At 34.9% G+C, this 20649-nt stretch overlaps 1 protein-coding gene across 3 annotated transcripts in view; it reads right to left on the bottom strand.

Moving 5' to 3' along the window:
- LOC141556649 (exocyst complex component 3-like protein 4) overlaps positions 1–19328 on the bottom strand; it is an 84647-nt gene extending 65319 nt beyond the window's left edge. Inside the window, exon 1 of one of the 3 annotated variants that reach the window (XM_074291104.1) lies at positions 19224–19328. The gene's annotated coding sequence lies outside the window, so the exon portion shown is untranslated. Of the gene's footprint in view, positions 1–9702; positions 9847–12135; positions 12256–19223 lie in introns of those variants that run through there. The other 2 variants (XM_074291106.1, XM_074291105.1) reach the window with 2 other exon arrangements.
- Between the last annotated feature and the right edge of the window lie 1321 nt (positions 19329–20649).

Here is a 20649-nt window from a genome sequence, read left to right on the forward strand (position 1 = left end):
GGAATATGAGAGTTGCTTAATTGTTGATTGGTTAACATCTCTGAGCTTTGGGAATATGTTTAATCTTCCCTGTTTCTCTCATAACATGGCATAAAATAGAATCATACATGCAGTAGGTGCTCAGGAGATACATCTGCTTTCCTGGTAGATATCATGATTTATTGACAGACCAATGGACCAATGAACAGAATGAAGAGAGTTTGATGGTTTTCTCTGTCTTAGTCATAGCATAGCCTACATTAGCACAGGCCCTGCACTGTAGGTGCTGAAGGAAGATTTATGCTTGTCAGATAGACATATATGGTGACAGACTGACAGATTGATGGACTGACTAACAGAGTGATAGGCTGATGGATTGAAAATTCATAAATTGATAGATTGATGCTGACAGATTGCTGAATTAATCATACCAAAAGCATCTCTTAAAGCAGAGATAGGCAAATGGCTTCATTAGTGAAGCAAGGGGATCTCTCTCTTCCCCATTACTTCCCAAAGGCCTCTCTAATAATTGTTCTTCTATTTTCTTCCTTACCCTCTTTTCCAGACTATGTCTTAGGCCTGCCAGTGACCTTTCCTACTCTTTCCAGAGTCTCTAGGGAGGTTGGACTAAGTTTAAAGGAGAGGGTCTGAGCTCAGAGTTTCTCAGGAAACTTACTTGTGGTAGGAGTGGATGGGGAGTGTGGGATTTGTGAGAGGAGTCTGGGAGAGAGGGCATGATCCTGGGGAGAGAAGGGTTGGTATATGGTAAGATCTAAGACAAAGTTGAGTTGGAGTGTAGTGTGTGTGTGTGTGTGTGTGTGTGTGTGTGTGTGTGTGTGTGTGTGTGTGTGTATTTGTGTAGTTTAACACCAACAAGGGGACTGGGTGGAAATTCCCAATGCTATGTGAACTATTGTGGGCTGGCAGCCAGGCCCATGCTGTTTGCCCAGAGATATAAGATTATAAATCAGTGGCAAGACTTGGCTCTGGGACAGCATTCATCCTGAGTCTCTTCTCCCTGCTTTGTCTCTGGCGTTGGGGATGAGGTAAGGGTTAGAGTTTTGAGGCCTTGAAGGATCCCAGTCCTATTTCTCCTTCCTCCTCTCCCCCATCTCATTCTTCTTTTATTTCCATTTGAGTGGAAAATGGTACCAGAGGAAAAGAATCAGAAGATTGAGAGGTCTTCTTTTTTCTCCTCTTCCTCTTTCCCCTTCTTCCTCTTCTTTCTTCTTTTTAAACAAGGGGCTTATGCTATCAGAGTTATAACAACCGCTTAAACTATCAACTGAAAATAGCATTTATTGCATTTTTATGGTAAAATTATCTGGGTTTTCAATGAAATTTTGTTTTTGTTTCCTTTTTTAATGTACATTTATTTTTTTTACATATTCCCATATGAGTCATATTGGGAGCAAAAAAATCAAAACAAAAGGGACAAACTCCAATAAAAAAAAAGAAGGGAAAAAGGTAAAAATTGTGTGCTTTGCAAATAAAGTCATATCTAACCAATTGGAAAGATATTAAATGCTCTTGGATAGGGCGAGCAAATATAATAAAGATGACAATACTCCCTAAACTAATCTATTTATTTAGCGCTATACAAATCAGACTCCCAAAAAACTGTTTTAATGACCTAGAAAAAATAACAACAAATTTCATATGGAAAAACAAAAAGGTAAGAATTTCAAGGGAACTAATGAAAAAAAAAAAATCAAATGAAGGTGGCCTAGCTGTACCAGATCTAAAATTATATTATAAAGCAGCAGTCACCAAAACTATTAGGTATTGGCTAAGAAATAGACTAGTCGATCAGTGGAATAGGGTTAGGTTCAAAGGACAAAATAGTCAATAACATTTGACAAACCCAAAGACCCCAGCTTTTGGGATAAGAATTCACTGTTTGACAAAAACTGCTGGGAAAATTGGAAATTAGTATGGCAGAAACTAGGCATTGACCCACACTTAACACTCTACACCAAGATAAGATGAAAATGGGTTCATGATATCGGCATAAAGAATGAGATTATAAATAAATTAGAGGAACATAGGATAGTTTACCTCTCAGACTTGAGGAGGAAGGAATTTATGACCAAAGAAGAACTAGAGATCATCATTGATCACAAAATAGAAAATTTTTATTATATCAAATTAAAAAGTTTTTGTACAAACAAAACTAATGCAGACAAGATTAGAAGGGAAGCAATATATTGGGAAAACATTTTTACAGTCAAAGATTCTAATAAAGGACACATTTCCAAAATATATAGAGAATTGACTCTAATTTATAAGAAATCAAAACATTCTCCAATTGATACAGCCATTCTGGAGAGCGATTTGGAACTATGCTCAAAAAGTTATCAAACTGTACATACCCTTTGACCCAGCAGTGTTATTACTGGACTTATATCCCAAAGAGATTTTAAAGAAGAGAAAGGGACCTGTATGTGCAAGAATGCTTGTGGCAGCCCTCTTTGTAGTGGCCAGAAATTGGAAACTGAATGGATGCCCATCAATTGGAGAATGGCTGAATAAATTGTGGTATATGAATATTATGGAATATTATTGTTCGTAAGAAATGACTAGGAGGAAGATTTCAGAAAGGCTGGAGAGACTTACAAGAACTGATGCTGAGTGAAATGATCATTATATACTTCAACAACAATACTATATGATGATCAATTCTGATGGACATGGCCCTCTCCAACAATGAGATGAACCAAACCAATTCCAATAGAGCAGTAATGAACTGAACCAGCTACATGCAGTAAAAGAACTCTGGGAGTTGACTATGAACCACTGCATAGAATTCCCTATCGCTCTATTTTTGTCCACTTGCATTTCTGATTTCCTTCACAGGTTAATTGTATACTATTTCAAAGTCCAATTCTTCTTGTGCAGCAAAATAACTGTTTGGATATGTATACATATATTGTATTTAACATATACTTTAACATATTTAACATGTATTGGTCTACCTGCTATCTGGGGGAGGGGGAGAGGGGAAGGAGGGGAAATATTGGAACAAAATGTTTTGCAAGGGTCAATGCTGAAAAATTACTCATGCATATATCGTAAATTAAAAACTATAAAAAAAAATTATGTCCTTTAATTCTCATTCAGTCTCTATAGTTCTCTCTCTGAATGTAGATGTAATTTCCCATCCAAAGTTTATTGGAATTGCCTTAAATCACTGAATTGCTGAGAAGAGCTAAGTCTATCATAGTTGATCATAGTCTTGCTGTTGCTGTGCACAATGTTCTTTTGGTTCTCCTCACTTCACACAGCATCAGTTCAATTAAGTCTTTCCAGGTTTTCCTGAAATCATCCTGCTCATTGTTTCTTATGAAACAATAATATTCCATTATTTTCATAATAATTATTCAGCCATTCTCCAATTGATGGACATCCACTCATTTTCCAGTTCTTTGAGTTGACTGTTTCTTAGCTTTATGATCCCAAACCAAATGCTTAATCTCTCCTAGCTTGTTTCCTCTAATATAAAATGAGGATGATATCTTCATAACTTGCCTCACACACTGTTGTATATAAATTGGTTTTTAAAACTCAAAACAATAAATTTAGGAGCTGCTATGTTCTTAGAGAATCTGAGACCCATTTGAGTCTCCTCTTGGGGACAGCCAGATAGTACAGTGAATAGAGCACCTATCCTGGAGGACCCGGAGCACCTGACCTCAGGAAGACTTGAGTTCAAATCCCACTTCAAATATATATTAGCTGTGTGATCCTGGGCAAGTCACTTTGCCTTAGTTTCCTCATTTATAAAATGGGAATCATAATAGTTCTTAACTCTCAGAATTGTAAGAATCAAATGAGATAATAATTATAAAGTGATTAATACCATGCTTGCCCAGAACATAGTGAGCTAACATATTAAATATTAACTAGTGTTATTTTACTATTAGTATGGAGTTTGGTTTTTTTTTTTGGGGGGGGGTTTGTCTTTGGATCTCCAGTAGTTTGCACATTATCTGGCAAATAATAAATACTTAATAAATGCTTGCTAATTAACTGACAAGTTAAAAAAGAGTAAAAAGACTTGAGGATTTCTTGAGGATAGGATTTCTTCATTAACTTGCTGAGTATGAGGTATGTAGGGTAGGTCTTTTAAATCTAAGGGAGAACTGTGATAACTGAATACCTCTTTTCTTCTTGTTTTATCTCTTTTATGCAAAGCGCAGCAAAAAGGAGCAGTGAGAATAGGGTGGGTTGATTCTACTCAGTCTTAAAAGATTTTAAGGAAAGTGTTCTCTGAGAAGAATCCATTCCATTCCCTCATGCTCTATCTGATCATGTCACATGTGTTGTTCTGGAACCAATGCATACCTATTATTAATTTTTCTTGATGTGAACACACACCTCAGAAATCAGCAGATGTTACAAATTAGGACTTGATTTATTGTTTCTAGACTTAAGAAAATTATGAAGAAAATGTTAATGACTGAAGGCAGAAAGAGTTCCTGAGAAAGTCTCATGGTGGCCAAATAGCCAGAGTTTAGGATTCTTGGGAGCCTTGAAAAATGACAGGAGACAGCAACACAATAACTAATGATTAGCAAATGACAATAGCACTGGGATCTAGACATCCTGTGACCCAAAGGCTTTAAAGCTTCCTAACACCAGTTGGGAACCACAAAAGATCTAAATGGACTAACTCCAAATAGTACAAGAACAAAAACCCAGGTGACCCAGAGAGAAAGCACATAGTGCCAACCACTTCACCTAAAATGCAGAAGGAGACTGAGAGCCTGGCCCTGGGATAAAGCTTCAATTTATGAACCAAAATGGAAGATACAGGTAAATCAAAGAAAATACTGAAAAGTATCAAAAGTTATTGCAGATTCAAATCCATTAGTGTAAACTATAATAGCTATAAGCAGAGACTCAAGTTAAAAAGGGGTTGTCCATAAGAATGATATAAAATATCTCAAAGAAATAAAAAGATAAAAAAATGAAATTAAAATTCTGAAGAAAAAGAACCAAAAAGAAACTTAATAACTTAGAAGAGAAAGTGGTAAGAATCCCCCCACATTAGAATAAACCAATCATAAATCAATAGTTCCATGAAATAGTAAAAAATATTCAAACAAAATAAAAAGATTAAAAAAGTAGAAGATGGTGAGGTATCTGATACAAAAAAAAAAAAAAAAAACCCACTTTACCTGGAAAATAGGTCAAAGAAAGATATTTAACAATCAATAAACTTTCACAAACAAATTAATGTGAAAATTAGTCAAAATTAGAAGGAAAACAGGAAATGGGAAATATTTTACAAGTTTCTTTGCTAAAAGCCTCATTTTCAAATATATAAGGAATTGAGCTAAATTTATAAAAATATATATTATTTGTCAATTGATAAGGGGTCAAAGGATATGAATAGGCAGTGTTCAGAAGAAAAAAAATCAAAGCTATCAAATAGTCACGTGAAAAAATGTTCTAACATTACTGACCAGAGAAATACAAATGAAAATAACTCTGCAAAACCATCTCAAACTACCAGATGGATGACATGACAGAAAAGGAAAACAATAAATGCTAGAGTGGATGCAGAAAAATTGGAACACTGATTCATTGTTGGTGAAGCTGTAGACTAGTCTCTCTATTCTGGAAAACAATTTGAAACTATGTCTAAAGGGGTATAAAACTATGCATAATTTTTTAACTCAGCGATAACACTATTAGGTCTATATCCTGAAGAGATCAAAGATGGAAGAAAAGGCATATGTGTATAAAACTGTTTATGGCAGGTCTTAAAGAATTGGAAATGTAGGGGATGTCCATCAATTGGGGAATGGCTGAACAAGTTGTAATATATGTTTGTAATGGAATTCTATTATGCTATAAAAATAATGAATAGATTGATTTCAGAAAAATCTGTAATGAATAATATGAATTGATGCAAAGTGAAGTGAGCAGAACCAGGAGACTACTGTGTACAAAAATAGCAATATTGTAACAATGATCAATTGTGAAAGACAACTACTCTGATCAAGGCAACGATCAAAGACAATTCAAAATTTCCTATAGTGAAAAATGCTGTCTGTAGAGAGAGGATTGATGAACTATGAGTGCAGACTGAAAGATACTTTAAAAAAACACTTTCTATTGGTTTTGTGTATGTGTTTTCTTTTGCAACATGGATAACATGACTTCACATGTAATACATAATAATTTACACATAAGTGATCTCATATTCACACATAATCAATGCTTTTATTGTTTATCTTCTCAAAGAATGGTAAAGAGAATGAAGATAACTTGGAACTCAAAAAATTTTAAATGAATAAAATTATTTTATGTGTAAATGAGAAATACTGAAAAAATAAAAATATAATTTAAAAAGTAATTGGATTCCATTAAAACGTTATCTATTCCCCAAAATTCTTGGATACTCTATTTCAAGAAATGAATACTATCCAGACCTATTAGAACTAAAAGATAAAAAGGAGATAGAAAATACCTATCACTTCCTGAAAGAACTTCCAAAAGGAACAGTCCCAGGAACGATGTTAGCTAAAATCTAGAACTCTCATCTCACATCAAGGAAAAAGTACTGCAAGAATCCAGAAATAAGTAATTCAAGTACCAAGGCCTTACAATCAGTATCACACAAGACCTATCAGTTTCTGCCATAAAGGAAGGAAAGAAATTAGAATACAATATTCTGAAAGACAAAAAAATAGAGGCTTATAATCAAGGAAAAAAATGTTCTTTATAAAACTAAGTATAATCCAATGGGGGAAAGGAGGGAAATGTATCTTTAACATAATAGAGGAGTTTCAAGCATTTTTGATGACCAGAGTTAAAGCAGGAATCATGAGAAATCAGAAAAGCCTAGAAAGATAATTTTGTGTGAAAAATTAAAAGGAGTTATATGATATTGTAGTGCTAATATTCTAATAAGGAAAGAAGAAATAAGTTTCCCTTTGGAATTTTAATGTCTTCAAAGTGTATTAAAGTAATTGAATAAGAAAAAGAGAGGACTTATGGGTGGATTTGGTTATGTTCTGAGGCATTGAAGAGGGAAAATAGAAAGGAGTCTATAAAGAAGAATATGCTGTGTAGAAAGGAAAAAAGAAGGGATTGTTACTTAGGATTTCTTATAATTGGGCTGAAGGAGAAGAAAAATATATTTTAAAAAATATGGTAGAAGTGGTAAAGGAAATTAGCATCAGATGAATTTTGCTTTTATCTCAATAGACAAAGGAGCATTCAATGCAAATATATATACACACATGCTAAGAATTTAATATAGAAATAGATTAGACTCACTAGGGGAAAAAAGAAGGGATAAAGTGAAGAGAGTAAATGACAATCAAGAGGAACAGTCATGAGCAAAAGGCACTTTCTAATGTTAAAGGGGAGAGGAAAAGGAGAGAAGAGAAAAGAATTAGAATCTGAAGAGGTATTTTAAAGTTATTCTTGGCCATTTGAATGATAGCTGAGCAAATCTAAGGAATGGTTGAATGAATTGTATGCAATAAATTCTCAAAGAGAAAATTTCAGAGAATATTGGGTAGTGTAATTCACACAAAGAAGCAAACAAAATCAGGAGAACAATTTGGATAAGGACAGTAATGTTATTTTAAAAGATAATTTTGAAAGATTTAAGACCTTTCATCAAGTAGTGACCAACAATGTCTTAAGAGGATCTATGATAAAGTATGTTTTCCATGTACTAAGATAGTGATGATGGAAATCAAATGCAGAGAAATGAATTTTTGGACATAGATATTATATGAATTCATTTTTCTTTGATTGTGCTTACTTGTTAAAAGGTTTTTTATTTTCTTTCATTTAATGTGAGGTAGAGAGGCTAAAGTTAAGGATTAAAAATTAGTAATCATGGGATTTCCCCCCCACCAAAAAAGAGATCCATTAAAAATCTTCTTAAAAATTCACAGAACAGAAGGCAATTTGGAAGAAAGCATAGATAAGCAAGACAATTTTGAAAGTAGCTTATTATATATACATACATATATATATTTTTAAAAAGCAAGCTGTGTGAAATAGAGATTCACCATTATACTGAGAGTTCTCATTTTTCTATGTGAATGGAAATGTTCTTTTTTTCATGTTTACATTCAGAATAATTTTATATTAATATTATTAGCTAATTATAGCTAATTAATCTTAACATTAATACTAAGTAGAGGCTGCATAGTTTGGTCAATGGCACAGTAGACCAGGAGTCAAGAAGATCCAAGTTTAAACCCCACAAGTTAACACTTGTTAACGTAGGATCCTGGGCAAATCATTTTACTTGTCTATGCCTCAATTACCTCATCTTTAAAATAAAAATTGGACTCACTAGTCTCTAAAGTCTTTGTCAGATTAAAAAAATAATTTCTTACAACAACCTTGTGAAGCAGGTAATACAAAAATTATTATTCTTATTTTATAAGTGAAGAAACTGCGCCCAGGGAATAGAAAGGGAAAGTTTCTCATCGGAAAATTAGTGAGGGTTTTTAACTTCCAGATCAGACTTTTTCCCTTCCAGAATATTGCCCTATGTCTCTGTGAAGATCATCTCCTTTGAGATTTCCTTGTCCATTCCTATACTCAGTGACCATCAACGTCTTCTAAACTCCTATAGGGCTGATTTAGGCATTTCATAAGATCATAGATTTAGAACTGGAACATAACCACTTAGACATCATCAGATTTCATTTTATAGATAAAGAAATGGAGGCACAGAAAGGGTACATTACATAAGTATTAAATATCTAAAATTGGATTTGAACTTGATTCTTGATTCTTGACTGAGAAGTGGATAGAGTACTTACTGACCCTAAGACTCATTTTTCTAAGTTCAAATCTGGACAATTACTAGCTGTGTAACCTCAGGCAAGTCACTTAATCCTGTTTGCCTCAGTTTCCTCATCGGTAAAATAAGCTGAAGAAAGAAAGAGCAAGCCATTCCAGTATCTTTGCCAAGAAAACCCCAAATGGGATCACAAATCAGATACAACTAGTTGAACTTCTGGATTCTAAGTCCCTTGTTTTATTCATTACTCCACATTGAATACCTAAGTGCACTATATCTAATATGACTTGTAAATAAGCCTCCCCACCAAGATCAACAAAAGACATTAACTGAGCTCCTGCTTTGTTCAGATCCCTGTAGTCACTGTTTGGGATACAGAGACAGAAACTACATAAATGTGGCTCTCAGAAAGCAGATAATCAAATTGGGCAAATACCACATTTACATAGTTAAATAATGTACAATGTGTAATGTGGCTAGGGCAAAGGAAAGGCCCAGATAAAATTGTCTAGGAAGAAGAGAGGAAGAAAAATAGGGAGGAATCAGGTAAGGTATCCTGGAAGAGGGGGCACCTAAACCAAATTTCTTGTCTGCTTCCTTTAGAAACAGATTCTTGAATCTGTCATTCAAGGTACCCCCAAACTTTCAGGGTTGTTTTATAAAAACAAAGATTCCCAAGCCTAAGAGGAACTTTAGAAATAATCTAGTCCAAATCTTTCCAGACATAAAAAATAAATCATTCGACATTTTTTAAGCACGTTAACCCCACTTGTCCCACCTCCTACACCCATTCACATGAATGTGAGTGCTAATCCCTGGTGATAGCAGTTCAGGCTGGGTAGCAGCTCTGTGATGGAAACAAAGAAAATAATTGACAAGTCTCTAGATGCCAAAAGGATGCCCTCTCCACTTTCACTCCTTCACATACTCACACCTACCTAGAAGAATTATAATGTACCTATGAGCTCTAGAAAGAGGTCAGGTCTCTGAAGAAAATCAGACTGGAACAAGCTGTTCATCTTCTTGGTCCCTGTGGGTTTGGCAGCCAGCCCTGAGATGAGAAGTCTTCAATGACCAGTAACTGGGATTGTTCTTCTTCTTTCCTGCTCTTCCTTTCTGTGTCTGCTTCCTCCTCCTCCTCTCTCTCACTCTTTTTGTTTGTTTCTACCTCTTTCAGTCTATTTGTTTCTCCAGATGCTTTCACTTTCCAAAGTGAAAGTAAACAGAGGAAATGCTGCAATTTCTTTGCCCTTTGTCTTAGCTTATTCCAATGGGGGAATTTTTAATTCTTAAAAATAAGAATTAAATTATCCTTGGAAAAATTTGGAGTTACAAGATCATAGATTTAGAGTTATAAAGACCAAGTATTTATCTTCCACAGTGTTATAGATGAGGAAACTGAGACTCTAGGACTCATTAAAATGACTTGTTTAAGATTACATAGGTCAGAATGAACAAGTGAATGAAAAAGCATTTGTTTGTTCGGTTGCATTTGACTCTTTGTGACCTTGTTTGGGGTTTTATTGAGAAATATGCTGGAATGGTTTGCCAATTCCTTTTCCAGCTCATTTTACAAATGAGGAAACTAAAGCAAACAGTTACATGATTTGTCCAGGATCACATAGCTAGTCGGTGTCCAAGTGTGGATTTGAAATCAGAAGAAGGGTCTATTTATGCTATCCAGCTGTGCAGAAAATAGTTTAGGAATCATCTATTATAAAGCTTCAGCACATACCAAGCATTCAAAGAGTAAAAAAATATCAAAATGTCAGATCTTGGAGTATGCTCAGAAGCTGAGATCCAGGTTTGTTTTTGTTTTTTTTTTTTTTACTTCCGTTGCTCACTACTAGAATCCCCTGACAAGATGGATTATTTCCTTTTTTTTTTTTTTTTTTAAGATTTTACCTTTTCTCAATTACATGTAAAAACAATTTTTAACATTCATTTCTTTTAAAAATTTGAGTACCAAACTGGAAAATAGTATGGCAGAAACTAAGCATTGATCAACATTTAACATCCCATACCAACATAAATGTTTATGGCATCCCTTTTTGTAGTGGCAAGGAATTGGAAATTGAGTAGATGCCTATTAGTTGGGGAATGGCTGAATAAGTGGCTTAATGGGGAATGGATGAAACAGCAAATCATAGACACAATAATTTCACCCAAGAGAATAACAATAATGAGACAACATACCAAAATTTGTGGGATACAGCCAAAGCGTTTATAAGGGGAAATTTTATATTTCTAGATGCTTACTTGTATAAAATAGAGAAAGAGAAGGTAAATGAATTGAGCTTACAACTAAAAAAGCTAGAAAAAGAATAAATTAAAAACCCTCAATTAAATACCAAATTTGAAATTCTGCATCATATGTAATGGGGACAAACTAGAACCATTCCCAATAAGATCAGGAGTGAAACAAGGCTGCCCACTATCACCATTACTATTCAATATTGTATTAGAAACTTTGGCAATAAGAGATGAAAAAGAAATTAAAGGAATTAAGAATAGGTAATTATCATTTTTTGCAGATGATATAATGATATACTTAGAGAATCCTAGAGAATCAACTAAAAAACTACTAGAAACAATTCACACATTTATCAAAGTTTCAGGATACAAAATAAAACCACATAAATCATCAGTATTTTTATATATTAACAACAAAGCTTAGCAGTAAGAGATTCAAAGAGAAATTCCATTTAATAACTGTTGATAGTATAAAATATTTGGGAACCTATCTGCCAAGGGAAAGTCAGGACTATACAAACACAACTACAAAACACTTTCCAGACCAATAAAGTCAGACCTAATCAGTTGGAAAAATATCAAGTGCTCACGTGTAGGCTGAGCTAATATAATAAAAATGACAATACAACCTAAATTAATATTTAGTGCCATACCAATCGAACTCCCAAGAAATTATTTTACAGATCTAGAAAAAACAGTAACAAAATTCATCTGGAAGAACAAAAGATCAAGAATTTCAAGGGAATTAACAAAAAAATGCTAATGAAGGTGGTCTTGCTATGCTAGATCTAAATCTATATTATAAAGCAGCAATCATCAAAACCATTTGGTACTGGCTAAGAAACAGAGTAGTCAATCAGTGGAATAGGTTAGGATCACAAGACAAAGTAGGCAATAACTATAGCAATATAGTGTTTGACAAACCTAAAGACCCCAGCTTTTGGGATAAGAACTCACTATTTAACAAAAACTGCTGAAAAAATGGAAACTAACATGGAAGAAATTAGGGCGTGACCCACACCTAATAACACATACCAAGATAAGATCTAAAATGGGTTCATGATTTAGATATAAAGAGTGATATCATAAGCATATTAGAAGAATATAGGATAATTTACCTCTCAGATCTGTGGAGCAGGAAGGAATTTGTGTCCAAAGAAGAACTAGAACTCATAATTAAGCACCAGATAAATAATTTTGATTATAGTAATGTAAGAATCCTTTAAATGAGTGGCCACAGTGCAACAGGAGATTGAGTTCCCCAGAAGTAAACTCTGTGGATATAGGACTACCTTGTGGGTGGGATCCTGGCCATATTGAGATAGCTTCGTAATGGATGACAACTCTCTCGCTGGTTGGCTGTGTGTGTGACCTCATAGGACCTTTATAAGCCCACTGCAGGCAGCAAGTTGCTCTCTTTAACCTGGCTCTCTAGCCTAGGGTAGCTGAGCCAAGCTGATGGATAACCAAGACAGGTAAGGAGTTTGGTAGTGAACACATGGATCTTCAGACCAGGTGTTCACTAGAGAGTTAACAAGTCAGGATATTATGTGAGTAGGTATAATAAAGGCTTTTAAGATTACACGTGGCTATTCTTAAGTGTGCTACCAGTTATTAAACTATAGATTCAAGAGATTGTGGCCAGAGACCTTTGAAGGCCTCAGAGGAGGCGAGCCGGGTAGAGTTGACACTGCCAAGGTCAGTGGTCAAAGATAGTCTGTTGGGCCTAGGACAGACTGGTAATAGTAACTGCTAGGAGAGCATGTTACAAATGGTGTCTGAACGTGGACGCATCAGAAATTATCAGGTTTTGAAAATTAATATTTAATATTCGGAATTAAGATTCTGAAAGATCTAGTAGAAACACCGCTTAGGAGGGAAGGCAGGCAAAATGGACCCAGGTAACTCCGGGATCAGGCTCAAGGATACAGCTGAACATAATGCTTATATAAATAGGTTAAAGAGCCATATGGAAGATCTTTTACCAAAGATCACTGCTGAAGAACAGCAGGAAGCTTATAATCAAGCTCTGAGTAGGCTACTCCCACACCCATTAAATATAGCTCGGACAGGGAGGAACCTAGAGCTAATGTGTTTGTATGACAGTATAGAGTATAAAATTCAACAACTAGAAGTTGAGTTGAAAATAGAATGACAAACAATTAAAAAAGAGTTACTAGAATTGCAGGTTAAATTACAGGTTGAGATAAAGAAGAAAAAGCTAGGTTACTACAGTTAGAACAGGAAGAGTTCAAACCAGTGGCTGAAGCTAAGAAGTGAAATAAACAAACCACATAGACTTCAGTTGGAGAAATTCTTCTTAGCGTTTTGTTGGTTTACTTCATGTATTATTGTCTTAAGGAATTTATTGATTCCCGTCCATTGAGAAGAGGTTTAGTTCTTTCTATGTGCAAAGCTCAGTTTGGACTTTAAATCGGCCTTTGGGGAATTTTCTAATTCCTGACTCTCTTCCCTCAGCCCCACCTTAGTAGGCCAACGGAGAAGAAGGAGGAGGAAAAAGAAGGGGGATAATATCATCAGCACTGCCCATTAATCCATTCAAAACTCCTGTGTCTTCATTTCAAAAGACAGGAGTAGGCTTTAAGGTCCAAGGCAAAAAGGAATTGTGGTGTAGTGACTATAATATTCAGAAAAATTTTAAAAATACAGTTCAGTTAATTTCTAAGAAACCTTACAAGGATAAGACCTTGCAGTTAGAGAGAGTGGAGTTTTATACTTATAAAACTGCCAGGATAGTCTTTGGAGAGTTGGAACTCCTCTTTGCTTACCTCATGGATTTTCCACTTCCACAGGTGGAATTCCACAGGAAATCCACAGGATTGATTTCCCAACCCTCTACAACTACTTATAAAACAGTTTTTATGTTTAGAATGGTGGAAAATTGCTGTCTTAATCACTAGAATAGATAGACAGTGTGTAATCTTTGACCCGGGAGGAAAAGTCATATCAGATTTATTAATTCACACTCCTGAAGTACAATTCGGTATCAGAAATTCAAACTTTGATTTTAGGCAAAAGAATTCAGGGATATCATGGACTGAAGCTTTCATAGCCGAGTGTCCTTTTCTCATTAACTGTATGAGTGTATGAGTGAAAAGGTTAGTAGACACAGATGTAAGTAATATAGCTATTAACATAACTAACTGTATTAAAAAATAAAAACATCTAAATTATATAATTATTTTAAAAGATATGAAAAACACCGTTGACAAAGTACAACACACATTTATACTAAAAGTCTATAAGTATAACCATGAAAGTGTCTTTTTTAATATTCTTAAAAATATTTATCTAAAACTAAAAGAAAGTATTGTATGCAGTGGGGATACAATAGAAGATTTTCCAATAAATACAGGAGTAAGGCAAGAATTGCCTCTCATCTTGTTGTATATATCCAATCATTGATAATAATAAAATCTCAATGTACCTCAAAATATTTATATTAGTACTTTTTGTAGAGACAAAGAATTGAAAACCAAGTGAATGCCCATTGAATGAGGACTGACTAAAGAAAATGTGATACACGTATGTAATTGAATTTTACTATATTGTAAAAAATTAAGAATATGTTAAATACAGAAAAACATGGAAAGATTTGTATGATCTGATGAGAAGGGAAGGGAGATAAGAAGATATAAGAAGAGATAAGAAAATAATATAGATAAGAATACAATTATTATAACAATGTAAATGCAAAGAACAGCTACCACAAAATAAAAAAATTATTTTGTGAAATTATAAAGAATAAGCATGTCTCTAAAGAAGAGCTTTGACAATATGATCCAACCTCATTTTCTTGCATAATTATATATATTTCCAATCTTTCTAATGTATTGATTGGTTTTCCTAGTATTTTTCAATTCTTTCTCTTTTTCTTTTCTCTTTAAAAATATTCTTTTGTATGTGGTTTAACTTTCTGGGAAAGGAAAAATGAGAAATACTGGAAGAAATTCCAAAGATACAAAAAAAAAATCAAGAAAATTTATGTAATAAAGAAAAAGAAAGTGAACATTTTATACAATTACAAAGTGCAAGTATGGCCCCAAAGAAGAGATATGAAAAAAACTCTTCATCACACTCTTTTGCAGAGATTAGAGGTCTCTAAGTATAAACTATTGCATATATCTTCAATTTTATTTGATGTTTTTGTAACTTAGCTGGGTTTTTCTCTTTTCTATTTTTCCTCTATTTTAATAGTATTTTCCACAATTACATGTCAAGAAATTTTTTTAGCATTCATTTTTACAAAATCTTGAGTTCCAAATTTTCTTTCTCTCCTCTTCCTCACTCCTCCAAAGTTACAACACCATATTTCCATATTAGTCACAGTTGTGAAAGAACAAACAAATCAAAATGATTTTAAACACAAGAAAGAATAAAGCAAATGAGAAAAATGGTTCAATGTGCAGAGTCCATCAATTCTTTAATGCATTATATATGTAATATAGGAATTAGGGATGATAATGTATCCTAGATAGGACTGTGGTATACTGGTATATTAGTTGACAATTACACCAAATCCTTATTCCTCAGCCTGCTACTTGACTTATTGAGCAATTAAAATATATTCTGATATTTCCTCATAAATTAATAGAAATGTGTAATCTTTCATCAATCAGCTAATTAATTCTGAGCCTCTAATCACATTTATAAAATAAATTGGAAAAACTCTTTTCCTATAAACTTTCTTTCCTCTCTTCCAAATTCTCTATTCTCATAGGCTTTAATAAATATCAATTCACAAACTATACAATTCATTAACAAATAAAGACATTTCAAAATGTCAACTATTATTAACAATTAGAAAGATCCTAGACTATTTGGTCTCTAACTTTCAACCAGAACTGTTGACTTCTCAATTCTAGAAATAATTCTATCATTCAGCTCTCTCAGGATGGCACAAAAACCATTAGAAAGTAGTGATTCTTAGAAATGGTGATGGAAGGGACAGTGAATTCTACATACAGGGAACAGTTAATGGAAAAGTTATATTAGAAAAAGCACAGAGCTCATTATACATGAAAAATAGAGACAAATTCTGAGTATCAGAATATATAGCTGCAAGTGTTCAGGGAAAACAGACATCTATGCAGATTGGTGTAGTTAGACTTACTGGATGGGGGTGCTCTGAAAACTGGATGGAAGCTGGACCTTGAAGGATGAGAAATATTAGGAAAGAGAAGCGTACCGATTACACAAGGAGAATGACTTAGAAGCTCTGAATTTGAGAGGAACCTCACCCATAAATGAGAGAGAAGGGAATATTGGGCCTTTTGTTGTCCAGATTTCTCATAAAAATCAGAACCTTCCTGTGTCCCAGGATTCCTGCCAGGGTGAGCCATGCAGGAAAACCAGGGAAAAACCAAAAGAGATTTTTTTTTAAAGTACCAAATATGAATATTTTACTATATACTCCTTTGATTATGCTCCTCTGTCTCCTCTGATACAATTTTTGGCCCTGCCTTCATACCAAAAAAAGCAGTTTAAATTATTATGGTATTAAAAGATAAAACATGTTGATATACAACACCATACAATGCATTCTTAAGTTCCTAGCTTTTTCTGTGTCATTTACTAGCCTTCACAAGTTATCTCCAACTTTCACAAAACTCCCCCAAAATTCCCATTTAATTTCTTACGCTGATCTGCAATATATTAAAATTATGATAAGAAAAATCTCAATGTACAAGGGATAACTGTACAAAGAAATTATCCCTTATTTTCCAAACTTCCCCTGTACTATTTGGAGGTTTTACATTGTGAAAAACCCTCACAAAGCAGCCATCTCCACACTCCACACCAGCCATGTGGACTCTCCCTGCTCTCCAATCCTTGCTCTTGAACCAAAGGAAACAAAGATTACCCTCTCATCACTCAAGGCAGCAGCCAACCTCCCTAGGTTATTCTGGAGCCCAAAGAGTATTCCTAGATGGAGAAGAGACCTTAGAAAGCATGTAGTCTAACACCCTCAGTTTATATAGCAATGTCTAGAAAGGTAAAGTACTTATCAATGGAAGAACTAGGATGAAACTATGTTATCTGACACTATATCCAGTGATCTTTCCCCAACACAAGTTGCCATTTCCCTCAAATCTATCTTGGTTAACACTAAGAAGTGCTTTAGGATCAAAAATATTTTTTAAGTTAACGGTTATTTAGTATCTTTCTCAACACCAGTTTGCTCATTTGTGAAAAGTAGATAATAATAGTACCTGTTTTATAAGTCAAATGAATAATATATAAAGTACTTTGTAAGTATTGGTAGCTAAGTGATATAGTAGATAAAATTGAATCAAGAAGAATCATCTTGTTGAGTTCAAATCTGGCCTTAGACAGTTATTGATTGTATGATCCTGGGCAAGTCACTTCACCCTGTTTGCCTCAGTTTCCTCATCTGTAAAAAGAGCTACAGAAGAAATGGCAAACTGCCCTAGTATCTTTGTGAAGAAAATCCCAAATGGTGTCACAAAGAATTGGACACAAGTGAAAAGATTGAAGAACATTATTACTAAGTAGCTACTGGGTACATCAGGAGCTGTGTTAAGCACTTGTGATACAAAATCAAAAGAGAAACAGTCCCTGTTCTCAAATACCTTATATTCTGCCAAGAGCGACATCATATATATAAGCAACTATATTATATACAAGATATTTTAAAAAGAATTTAGGTAACCATGTCCTCCATATGTCAAATAGTCTTGGGTCATGTATCTTTAGGGAAGAATGGGAATCTCTTTTTTTTTTTAGGATTGTTTTTTTTAATACACTACGCTATTTGCTTCCATTTTATGGGCAAGTTCATCCCATTCACATTACCAGTTACGATTACCACCTCTGTATTTCCTTTCATCCTATTTTCTCCCATGTATATACTTTTGTTCTCTCTTTCCACTCTGTCCTTAGTTGTGGGTTTTTTACCTAATCTACCTCTTACCTTATCCCTCTTACCCCTCCCCTCTTAGTAGTGTTTTTTAACCCAGTTCACCCACTACTTTATCTTCTATCAACTCTTTCCCCCCTTCTCTTACCTTCTATCTAGGACAGTATAAAGTTGAATTTTCTAACTGTAGTATCAATATTGGAAAGGAAAGAAAGTGAAATTAGAGTAGAGGTAATTGCCTGAGAAAATACTGAGAGCTAAAAGGACTGCAGGTTGGAATGAAGAGTAAGAATTAACTTAGGAGGTATATTGGGAGATGTATAATAGGGCATTATACTCAAATAAAGCCATGTCAGATTTCTTTATTAAGAACACCACTAATAGATAATGGTGAAACTCGGGGTATGGTTACTCCTGTGTGAAGCTGAGAAAGATAAAATTGGGTCATTTTTTAAGACTAAGGAAATATTAAGTTAGGGAGTTTAAAGGAATTGGCTTATGGATATTGAAGTCCTCTAGTAAAAGAGAATAAGTAGGGAAGTCTTGACAAAAGAGGGAGAATGTCCTGGGGTTTTGGGTACAAAAATCATGATGATCCAAATTGTGTGGAAAACTGGTTGCTGAATGATGGAAGTATATAGAGAATTTCAAGATGGCAGTGAACAGCCAAGAAATATTCCAAGCTTCTCTCTAGGACCAACATATTAGGAATGTGAATGAAGATATGGCCAGTGCTGAGAATGGCCAGGGACACCATTGTTTGTAGGGAATAGAAAGAAGATGAAGCTGGTGTGTTTTCTATATTGGAAGTATCAAATATGCAGATTGATGGCATATATAGTCCACAACACTCCTGAATCAGATTGAATATATAATTGAGAAATATTTAACAAAATAAATAAAAAATACAATAAAACAATATCACATTTTAAAACCAAGCCAATATGCAGCCTGCAGATACTGAATAATGGTACCCATATCTATTTGAGTTTGACACCCTGTTATAGATTTATTTAGAGAAGTTGTTGAGAAGGGGGAGGGAGCTCACTATACTAGCTTCTGCTACCTCTCCATCTTGGCTTTTTTCCTTCTGGACCTCTTTCCTTCCTACTGTTTGTTAACTAAACGAATATAAAGGGCATAATGGAAGATGTTAAAGGAAAAAAAGGGAAAAAAGGGAAAAAAGGGTTAAAGTGATGGGACATGGATGGCTAAGGTCCAGAAGGATGAGAGTGAGAGAATAATAGAGTAGCAGTTTCTTTTCACTAGGCTCTCCTGTGGTGACCACATTAGCACTGTGAGTACCTTAAAAGCTGGAGTCAGGATAAGCAAAAGTCTTTATTCTTGGTCTTTAGCGATAGAAATGAAGAGTGGACGTGTAGGATCTCTGCGATCTCACTGCCTCATCTCTCTCGCAGAAGTGACACTGGCTAGAATCCCTCTACCTCCTAGTCCCTCCCACAATTCTCCATGTACACCAAATGATTGGGCCAGCACAGGATAGTGGGAAGGGCCATTTTCCAAGCATATAGAGTATTGCCCAATCAGTAATTATTCTCAAATGCTCAATTGTCCGGCCCCAGTGCATTGACTCAAGAGTTTCAGCCCTTTACATCTCTCGCTTTCTTTTGTTTTAGATGGTCACGCCATCCCTGACTTCTCAGGAAAGGAGGTGAAAACACCAAAAAGGAGGTGATCATCCTCCCCCCCCTCACCCCAGACATCTCAGGAAGGGAGATGAAAAGCACCAAAGGGAAGTGGAGATTGCTAGCGGGTTTCTGGACTGAAGGATCTTATTAGAAACAGGTATGCACAAACCCATCAGCATAGAAGGTATTGTACAAGCACATAGCAATGTACAGGTTATTAGTGATGACTCTCCCCACGCTAGTGCAGGCTCGATGTGGTGTAACAAACATGAATTGTACATGCAAGTAGTGATATAACAAACAATATAAATCAACACGGTCTTGGAAAAGATTTCCAGAAGTCCTAGAAGGAGGGTACATAAATAACAGTCACATACACATGCCTCCTTCAGCAGCCAAGAGATAGTCCAAAACCAATCTATTGTCCATTGCTTCACATGTCAGGAAATCCAATTATCCCTGGAAGTTTTTGAAGTCCTGCAACAGTTTTTTTATGTGTCAGTGAATCCAATGATTCCAGCATATTTTGAAGTCCTGCAACATCTTATCATTTCTCAGAGAATCCAATGATTCCTGAGTGTTTAGAAGTCCTACAACAGTCTTATCATGTCTCAGAGAATCCAATGATTCCTCAGGGTTTTGAAGTCCTAAAATAATCTTTTCATATCTCAGGGATTCCAATGATTCCTGAGGGATTTGAAGTCCAACAAAAACACTGTTTTGTAAGTACTCTCAGGCATCGGCTGCCATCATGAGCTTTCAGATGCCCTACTTTACTACACTGAAAGCATTGACGAATCTCTCTAAAAGTTCCTTGCCAAAAGGGACCGTCTTCCCATGTTGGGATCTTGGGAAATCTGAATTATAGCCTTGCTATAAAATGTATTTGTGCCCATTGTGGCACAGAGTCTTATGATCTCCTCTAAAGGAGCATCCTTGCATAATCCTAATATAATCCTTCTACAAATATGGTGGTGATAACATCTTTGTTTGAAAGCTCAATGTTGTCATAGAGACAGTGAGAAAACAGGGTGGGAGAGTAAGATCCAATACCCCATGTCCAAAATGCAACAGAGGCTTCC

This window comes from Sminthopsis crassicaudata, chromosome 2 (assembly GCF_048593235.1).
Source record: "Sminthopsis crassicaudata isolate SCR6 chromosome 2, ASM4859323v1, whole genome shotgun sequence".
Lineage (NCBI taxonomy): Eukaryota > Metazoa > Chordata > Mammalia > Dasyuromorphia > Dasyuridae > Sminthopsis > Sminthopsis crassicaudata.